This window comes from Dasypus novemcinctus, chromosome 31, assembly GCF_030445035.2.
Source record: "Dasypus novemcinctus isolate mDasNov1 chromosome 31, mDasNov1.1.hap2, whole genome shotgun sequence".
NCBI classification, from domain to species: domain Eukaryota; kingdom Metazoa; phylum Chordata; class Mammalia; order Cingulata; family Dasypodidae; genus Dasypus; species Dasypus novemcinctus.
The window spans coordinates 23,571,199-23,581,719 of NC_080703.1; the positions used below are offsets into that span (position 1 = coordinate 23,571,199).

General features: G+C 41.5%; 1 non-coding gene across 1 annotated transcript; it reads right to left on the reverse strand.

The window, feature by feature from the left end:
• Positions 1–9,368: 9,368 nt before the first annotated feature.
• On the reverse strand, positions 9,369–9,475 carry LOC111767259 (U6 spliceosomal RNA). The gene has a single exon (XR_002799126.1). It is a non-coding gene; the product is annotated as a U6 spliceosomal RNA (small nuclear RNA).
• Between the last annotated feature and the right edge of the window lie 1,046 nt (positions 9,476–10,521).

The following is a 10,521-nucleotide window of genomic DNA, read 5'->3' on the forward strand; positions in this document are numbered from 1 at the left end:
GCAGCATTTCTTATAGGAATTTTATTGATCACATGGTACTTTACAAGAGTGTCAGATATAATAACATATCCAGTCTAAACAAAGGCTGATTGGGAATTTACATAATGTGGTAAAAATATACATATTCAGAGCCAGCAACGCGGACAGAGGCACAGGGCGGGGAGGCAGGGAGGCTGCAGACCCCTCCCCAGCTGGCCAGGGGCACCCACCGGTTAAGACTGCTTCCTCCCAGGACGGCAAGCCACTCCCACTCCAGATTGCTGGCATTCCACACACATCTACACACACAGGAAATGCTGCCCTGCTACGTCAACAGTCCAAACAGACATAACTGTGATCCTTCTGTGATACTCCATGAAGAGAGCAAATGGTAAACCCCATGCAAGTAGCTAGAAGCGTCAAGCCACTTATTCTAGGTGGAATTTGGAAGAGGTTTAATTCTTGGCATTAATATTTCTAAAGAGTTATGTCTCCTTCTCTCTACACTTTCTTCACAACCGTCATGCACTGAAGAGCGGGGGGAATTTGATGGTTGTTAATATTTAATAACATTTGAGCTGCATGCTTAACAGATACCATGAGTCATCTGTAGCCTTAAGCCAGAAGGGAGTGAATTTTAATGCTGGAGTTTTAGTTTCTACCACTAATGAAAGTAATGCAATTGCTTGTTCATTTGCTAAATTGGATGCTACTTTGAGTTCTCAGGGAAAATCCAAAATAAGAAATGCCATTCCTTTTTTTCTCTCTGGCCTTTGTAGAAGATAGACCAAAGATTCTAAGTTACTCAAGATTCCAATACATTGTGGTGTTTTCCTGCAAACCAAGGCAGCAGTTGGGTGTTTTCTCAAGCTTCCTAATACTGCAGAAGCCCTGACTTGGTATCCGTCCTACTGGGAATCAGGACCATGGAACAGCAGCTCAGAGTCAGAGTTGTATTTACACACCCCCAGGTACCGTGCTCTGCATCAACTATTAAGGCAAATGGCTTTCTGGGGGGTTAAGCTTGACAACATAAGCTTCAAGATTCTCCTACGGAGCTTCCTGTAGCTGAAGGGAAACCCTTCTCTGAAAAGCTGGCCGTTTCTGTGAGCCTCCAGGAAGACAGCGTATCTCTGAATGCCTTTAAGTTAATGTTCCAATCGCAAGTTCCTATTGTGGAAAAAAAGTGCATTAAAATTACTGGGGGGAGCAGATTTGGCTCAAAGGATAGAGCGTCTGCCTACCATATAGGAGGTCCAGGGTTCAAACCCAGTGCATACTGATCTGTGTGATGAGCTGGTCCATGCGCATTGCTGATGCGCGCAAGGAGTGCCGTGCCAAGCAGGGGTGCCCCCTGTGTAGGGGAGCCCCATGTGCAAGGAGTGTACTTGGTAAGGAGTGCATGAAAAAAGTGCAGCCTGCCCAGGAGTGGGGCCGCACACACAGAGAGCTGACACAGCAAGATGACGCAACAAAAAGAGGCACAGATTCCTGGTGCCGCTAACAAGAATACAAGCGGACACAGAAGAACACACAGCGAATGGACACAGACAGCAGACAACTGGGGTGGGGGGGGGGGGTGAAGGGGAGAGAAATAAGTAAATCTTTTAAAAATAAAATAACTGGAAGGTCTCTTTTGTAAGCACCTTAAAATGCAAAATATTTTATTTTAAAATTTCTGAAATGTGAAAACAAGATGCTCTAGGTTAAATAATGCAAGTTTCCAAAGCTGAATGTGCTCATTTAGAGCTCAGTTTTTCTGCCTGAAAGACAAAAACAACTTCCTAAATCTCCTGGGTGGAAACACTCTTCTTTAATGACCTGTGATTAGATGACTGATCAATCTCAGTAACTTTTTTTTTTTTGCCTCAGTGTAAGGGCTTTCATACCTGGGTCACATACATCATCCCTCCGCCAACACCTTGCATTGTTGCGATACGTTTGTTACGAACTATGCAAGAGCATCATCAAAATATTGCTACTAAAGATAGTCCATATCTTACATTCAGTGTCTTTTTATCCCAACCTACCCTATTTTTTAAACAAATCAATTTTATTGATACATATTAATAAAGCATACAAATTATCCAAAGGGTACAATCAATGGTATTTGGTATAATCACATAGTTATGCGTTTACCACTTCTATTATTATTAAAGCATTTTCACTATTTCAAGAATAATAGTAATAAACAAGGAAATTCCTCCCCTCTCAATTTGATTCCCCTGCCATACATAGCTGCTATTTCTGGCTATTCTTGCACAATTATTTATTTGTTTATTAAGCAGTTTTATTGAGATATATTCACTTACTATACGATCTATCCAAAGTATGTAATAATGGCATATTTTCAGCTGTTAAAAAGTCCTTTATTGTAAAATTGTAAAATAAAATAGAAAAAGAGATTGAAAGAAATTACAAATTTTAAAAGAGAGTGTAAGGCCAGGTTAGATTTAATATAATCAATTATAAGAAATAGATAGTCTAGTAACAAACACTTATAAATACAAATAATAATTCTAATATAATAGAAATCAATTATAATATAATTCTAATTTTTGTATTACAACTCTAACTATTGGACATCGTAATCTCTAAGAATGAAAATAAATTATTGATTTAGTAATTTAATTTCCATTTAGGCCATAATTCTTTCTGTATAATCAAATTCCTATTTGGGAATTCTTCACATCTTATTGGAATGAATTATTACAGAAAACAATATGCCAACTCACAATTTCATGAAGCAGAAAAACTAGAAATCTTTTCAAAAATAGTCGTGCTAAATCATTATCAATCCAGATGGATTATTTTAATTAAGAAGTGTGCATAAGGGTTAAAGAAAAATGAAGTATCCAAAAATATATCTCTTCTCCAGTCCTCCTTAATTAAAAGCAAGTGTTTATTTTGTATGAAGAAACTTACAGAATACTGATCACAGTAACAAGTTGCTAGTTGCACTGAGTAATTATTGTTCACATACTATAATATTGTTATTTTACATTTATCTGGTCTTGAGCTCTTTTTTGTTTACTGTTTTAATGAATTATGTTTTTCCAACCTTTCACTTTTAACCTGTGCATTAGTCAGCCAAGGGGGTGCTGATGCAAAATACCAGAAATTGGTTGGTTTTTTTAAAAGGGTATTTATTTGGGGTAGGAGCTTACAGATACCAGGCCAGAAGCATAAGTTACTTCCCTCACCAGAGTCTATTTCACGTGTTGGACCAAGATGGCTGCCGATGTCTGCGATGATTCAGGATTCCTGGGTTCCTCTCTTCCAGGGTCTTGCTTCTCTCTGGGTTCAGGGTTCCTCTCTTCCCAGGGCTTGCTTCTTCCTGGGCTCAGGGTTCCTCTCCTCCTGGGGTTTGCTTCTCTTTCCTCTGTGAGCTTACCTCCTGGGGCTCCAGTTTAAGGCTTGAGCATCAAACTCCAACATCAAAACTCCAGCATCAAAAACCCTCAACTCTGTCCTTTGCCAACACCCTAATGACGTGGTCCAACAAAGCCCTAATCATAACTTAATCAAGCCCAGGTACAGACCAGATTTCAAACATAAATCAATATCTATTTTTGGAATTCATAACAATATCAAACTGCTACAGCCTGGTTGTATCCTTACATCTGAGGAGGGTCTCTTGTAGACAACACATATTTTTTTATCCACTCTATCAGTCTATGTCTTTTGATTGGGGAGTTCAATCCATTAACATTCAGTGTTATTACTGTAAAGGCATTACTTACTTCATCCATTCTGTCCTTTGATTCTCCATTGTCATACCATTGTATTGTCTGTCTTCTTATCCTTTCTTTACCCTTCCTAATAATCTTCATTTCTAAACTCTTCTCCAAATCTCTAGCCCTTGTTTTACCTTTCAGGCTTCAGCACCCCCTTTAATATCTCTTGCAAATCTGGTCTTTTGGTAAATAGTCTATCAGTTTTTGTATATGATGACTTGAAACTCCCCTTCACTTGTGAAGGACAGCTTTGTCAGATACAGACTTCTTGGCTGGCAGTTTTTCTCTTTCATTATCTTAAATGCAGCACACCTCTTTCTTCTTGCCTCCAACCTTTCTGATGAGAGGTAAGCACTTAATGAGTTTGGTCAACAGAAAGGCCCAATTCTTCTCCATGACAATGCCCAACCACACATCACACAACCAAAGCTTCAAAAGTTTAACGAATTGTGCTGCAAACTTTCGCCTCATCTGCCATATTCACCTGACCTTTTGCCAACTGAGTACCACTTTTTCAAGCATCTCAACAACTTTTTGCAGGGAAAATGCCTTCACAACCAGCAGGAAGCAGAAAATGCTTTCCAAGAGTTCGTTCAATCTTGAAGCTCAGATTTTTATGCTACAGGAATAAACAAACTTGTTTCTCATTGCCAAAAATGTGTTGATTGTAATGGTTCTTATTTTGATAATAAAGATGTACTTGAGCCTTGTTATAATTATTTAAAATTATAACAATTCCTTTTGCACCAACTGCAATTCCTTTTGCACCAACCTAATACCATGTGGGATTGCTGGGGCATATAGTAGTTCTATACATAGTTTCCTGAGTAACTGCCTACCTGTCTTCTACAGTGGCTGCACCATTTCACATTGCACCATCAAAGAATTAGTGTTCCTATTTCTCCACATCTTCTCCAATACTTGTTATAATTCATTTTGTTAATAGCACCCATTCTAATGGGTGTGAAATTGTATCTCATTATGATTTTGAGTTGCATTTCTCTGATGGCTAATATCTTGAATATCTTTTCATGGGCTTTCTGGCCATTTGCATATCTTCTTTGGAGAGTTGTCTATTCAAGTCTTTTGCCAATTTTTAAAAATTGGGTTGTTTGTCTTTGTGCTGTTAAGAGGAAATATTTCTTTTTATACTCTGGATATTAAACCTTTCTCAGATATTTGGTTTCTAAATATTTTCTCCCATTATGTAGGTTGTTGTTTTACTTCCACAATAAAGGCCTTTGAGGGACATAAGTTTTTAATTTTTATATTTATCTATTTTTTTTTCTTTTGTTCTTTGTGCTTTGGATGTAAAGTCTAAGAAACCATTGTCTAACACAAGGTCCTGAAGATGCTTCCCTACATTTTCTCCTAGAAGTTTGATAGTTCTGGCTCTTATATTTGTCTTTGACCGTTTTGAGTTAATTTTTTTATAAGATGTGAGGTAAGGGCCCTCCTTTATTTTCCAAATGAAGATCCAGTTTTTCCCAGCACCATTTTTTATAGAGACTGTTCTTCCCCAATTGAGTGGTTTTTTCCCCTTGTAAAAATCAGTTGGCCATAAGTGTGAAGTTTGTTTTCTGAGCTCTCAGTCAATTGCATTGTTCTATATGTTTGTCCTTGTGCCAGTACCATGCTGTTTTGATTACTATGGCTTTGTAGTAAGTTTTAAGATTGGTGTATTAGTTCATCAAAGTGAAACAGGCTAGTTTAGGGAATGAAAAGATGAATCAGGGATCTGGCAGAAAACCACAGCTGCGAAACACATGGCTATGGGAAACTCCCCTGAGGGAAGGATTCCAATGGTGGCTAGAAGAACCTTCTAAGAATTTCCCCATTTGGAATGGGATTTTGTCTGGGATCAAGGAAAGGTTCCAGGTATTTTCAAGAGGCTTTGCCATTGGACCCCCCAGGGAAATTGATGGATGGGACAACCAATCAAAACAGCAAACAGCTGGGACTCCACCCCCTACCATTAACAAAGGGGCAGAATAACTAATGATTTAAAAGGCTAGTGCAACAGATGCTGGACATTATATATCCTGCCATAACCCACTGAATGGACTGGGGGAGAGTGTAAACTAATGGCCGGGGGGTCTCTGTCGTGGTCCCTGGGGGAGCAGCAGCAGTCCCCCAGGTGCAACGGTAAGAACCAGGAAGGAATGAGGGCCCAACAGTGGGCTCCTGATACTAATGGCTATGCTTGTGAGCCTATACACCTGCAATAAGAACAAGGCCTAGAGTAGCATTGTGCCTGGGAGTTTCCTCCTGACAGCCTTCATGTTACTCAAATGTGGCCACTCTCAAAGCCAAACTCAGCATATAGATGCAGTGCATTTCCCCCAGCATGGGACATGACACCCGGGGATGAGCCTCCCTGGCACTGAGGGATCACTACCACATACCAGCTGAAGATGCAACTAGAAAAGGACCTTGAATTAAAGGTTAAATGCGGATCAGCAGAATATCCCTGTCTACATATAATAACATGGCTTCAAAATGCTGTTTGACCTAATGTAAGGGGGAAATGGAAAGGAGAAATGAGTTTATAAGGCTACGAGTCTCTAAAAAAGAGTCTGGAGGTTGTCAGAAGGAATGCCCTTATGCACAACTGAGCAGAGTCTAAGAGACAGATAAAGTAGATACAACCCCAGGTATTGGTTCTTTTGAGGGAAAAAGAGACCCACGGGTTCTATGGTCATGGCAGATGGGGCTCACTGCCATGTCAGATGGCCCTTCTTTGGAGCTGGTGTTTCTGCGTGATGGAACTAGACTCAGAGGGGATCTCTTTTCGCAAGACTTGCATGCTACTTTACTGGAATTGTAGTTGGTGCTGGGGTTCAAGATATATTTAGGGGATTTGAATCTCTGGACTGACAATATGATACCCAGGCCCAGAGCCTCAACAGACTTCAGCTGCTACACTCTGATTTATTGGACTTACCCCATTCAGCTAACATGGAGTTGAAGAAGGTCAACCACCACACCATGGAGCCTAGAGTGTCTACAACTGAAAGCAGGAGGAGTGCATCCAGTATCCATGTGGAATCTAAGCCCCCACTTGACATAGATGTACAATGGACACAACCAATCCAATGTCCACAGAGAAAATGTGGCATGGGTGTGGGAAGGGTGGCCATGGTGGCTGCTGGGTGCGGGGAATGGGAGGAAGAGATGAGATGGGGGGGCGTTTTCAGGACTTGGAGTTGTCCTGGGTGGTGCTTCACAGTCAATTACGGGACATTGTAGATCCCCACAGGGCCCACTGGATGGAACGTGGGAGAGTGTGGGCTATGATGTGGACCGTTGACTATGGGGTGCAGTGATGCTCAGAGATGTACTTACCAGGTGCAATGGATGTGTCATGATGATGGGAGAGAGTGTTGCTGTGGGGGGAGTGGGGGTGGGGGTGGTGGGGTTGAATGGGACCTCATATTTTTTGAATGTAATATTTAAAAAAAATAAAATAAAATATATAAATAAATAAATAAATAAAGCAAACAACAACAAAAAAAACAATGTAAACTATTATCCGTGTGGTACAGCAGTGCTCCAAAATGTATTCACCAAATGCAATGAATGTGCCACAATGATGAAAGAGGTTGTTGATGTGGGAGGAGTGGGGTGAGAGGGGGTGGAGGGTATATGGGAACCTCTTATATTTTTTGAATGTAACATTTTTTAAAAAAATAAACAGATGGTAGGGGAAAAAGTTATGACCTGAAATGTTATCAATAAAAGGCCTAATATTGGAAACTTAAAAAAAAATAAAAAATAAAAGACTAGTGCAGAAGTTAAATTGGCCCTTTTTTCTTACCTTGTTATGCCCTTTCTCTCCCTGTCTGGACCAGTATGCAAGCAGACCTGGGGACTTGTAATCTGTAATGGGGACTTGTCTGTAAATCAGACCTTTTAGCCCTTTTTGGCGCTTTTCCTCTCTCTGCCTGGACTAACCATAAGTGTACTGGGGACCCAGACTCTTTTATTTTCTCCCATTTCTCTTCTCTCAGTTCCTTAATAAACTACTGGCCTAACTGAACTGGGATGCTCTTAAATTCTCTTTTGTAGCATAGTCAAGAACCTAGAGAAACTCCAGCAATGAAAGGGCTGCTACTGTAAAGTACCGGAGATCTTTTATAAAGGGGATTATTTGGGGAAGCGGACTTGGCCCAGTGGTTAGTGCATCTGTCTACCACATTGGAGGTCCGCGTTTCAAACCCCAGGCCTCCTTGACCCGTGTGGAGCTGGCCCACGTGCGGTGCTAATGCACACAAGGAATACCTTGCCACAAAGGGGTGCCCCCGCGTAGGGGAGCCCCACACGCAAGGAGTGCGCCCCGTAAGGAGAGCCACTCAGCGTGAAAGAAAGTGCAGCCTGCCCAAGAATGGTGCCGCACACACGGAGAGCTGACACAACAAGATGGCGCCACAAAAAGAAACACAGATTCCCGTGCTGCTGACAACAACAGAAGCGGACAAAGAAGAAGCCACAGCAAATAGACACAGAGAACAGACAACCGGGGTGGGGAGGAAGTGGAGAGAAATAAATTTTTAAAAATTAAAAAAAAAAACAAATCTCCAATAGTTTTCAAAAAAGGGGGGGGGGGGAATTATTTGGGGGTAAAAGCTTACAGTTCCAGGGCCATGAAAAATTCAAACTGAGGCACCATCAGAGATACCTTCTCACCAAAGTCATTTATTGTTGATCTTGGTGTGCTGCCACGTACTGAAGAAAGATGGCCACCAATCCCTGCCCAGATTTCCCCTTCCCTTCCTGACTTCCTCTCTCAGACTCAGCTGTTCGGCTTTCTTCCCATTTCAGAAGCAAGCTGGATAAGACTTGTCTCTTTATGAGCCTCCTTTATCAGTCTCTGCTGCTCTACTCTCTTCCCAAGTTCAGCTGTAAGCTATCAGACAAATGGCTCATCTCTCCCTGGGGCCTCAGCTGTTTGAGCCTCTCCTTTATGTCACATGGCAGGATCCAAAATGACAAAGCTCTCTCTCCATGTGAGGTCATTTATATCAGACCCAGCAAGGGGACAGGAACTCAACCTGTGTCATGCCTTACTGATGGAATATAATGCAATTACAGGCTATCATACCCAGAGGAATAAATTAGTTTCTAAATGTAATCTTTCACTTTTGGGGATCAATAAAATAATCTCAAACTGCCACAGTTGGGAAGTGTGAGACCTCCAAATTCATTCTTCTTTTTCTTTCTTTTTTCTTTTTTCTTTTTTCTTTTTTCTTTTTTCTTTTTTCTTTTTTTAATTTATTTTTTGTCTTTATTCATTTTTTAATATTACATTAAAAAAATATGAGGTCCGCATATACCCCCACCCCCCTCCCCCCACTCCTCCCCCCATAGCAACAATCTCCTCCATCATCACGAGACATTCACTGCATTAGGTGAATACATCTCTGAGCATCGCAGCACCTCATGGTCAATGGTCCACATCGTAGCCCACACTCTCCCACGTACCATCCAGTGGGCCATGGGAGGATCTACAATGTCCGGCAATTGTCCCTGCAGGACCATCCAGGACAACTCCAAGTCCCAAAAACACCTCCATATCTCATCTCTTCCTCCCATTCCCCACACCCAGCAGCCACCATGGCCACTTTCTCCACACCAATGCCACATTTTCTTTGAAAAAATACGGAACGCTTCACGAATTTGCGTGTCATCCTTGCGCAAGGGCCATGCTAATCTTCTCTGTATCGTTCCAATTTTAGTATATGTGCTGCCGAAGTGAGCACTCATTCTTCTTTTTCAAGATGGCTTTAGCTATTGGCAGATCCTTACCCTACCATATAAGTTTGACGATTTTCTTTTCCATTTCTGCAAAGAAGTTGTTGGAATTTTGTTTGGGCTTGCATTGAATCTAGAAATTGCTTTGGGTAGGACTGACATCTTAATGATATTTGATCTTCTAATCCATGAACATGGAATATCCTTCCATTTATTAAATCTTTTGATTTCTTTTAGCAGCATTTGATATATTTCTGTGTACAAGTCCTTTACGTCCTTGGTTAGATTTATTCCTAGATACTTGATTCTTTTTGTTGCTTTTGTGAATGGAATTTTTTTTCTGGATTTCTTCTTCATACTGTCCATTGATTGCGTATAGAAACGCTACTGATTTTGCGTGTTGATCTTGTACCCTGTAGGGTAAATGAAGGTGGAATGCCCTTTCCGTAAACCCGAGGGCCTAGATAAGGGGTTGGATGTAAGCATCAAAGGAACACCTGCGATAATCATCAGGAGGTCTGGTAATTGTTAACTAGTAACCCTTGTGTCCCACTGCTTGTAACCTTATAAAAGCTGACCGTTGTCTGTCAGGTGGCGCAGAGCAGGGTACAGAGAATAATGCAGAGCACCCCAGGCTGGTTGCCACCAGGTTCTGTAAGTGATAAGGGCAGACCTCCCACCAGCCTGCCGCCACCAGGTTCTGTGTGTGAGTAACAAAGGCTTGACCATCTCTGGGCTCCTGTGTGGTTTCTCTGGAATGTCAAATTAGTCGGTTGGGCTTGACCACCTGCGTTACAATTGGCTTTGCTGGCAGGTCAGGGTCTCTACCTGCGTTACAATTGGCATAGTCAGCAGGATATTCCAGGATCAGCAGGATATTCCAGTAGGCAGGATATTCTAGTTGGCAGGTACAGCAGCTTGATATGGTTATGAATTCCAAAAGTAGATACTAGATGTTTGTAATCTGGCCTGTACCTGGGCGTGATTGAGGTATGATTAGGGCTTTGATTGGGCCACGTCATTAGGGCGTTGAGTTCCTGCCCCTTGGTGGGTG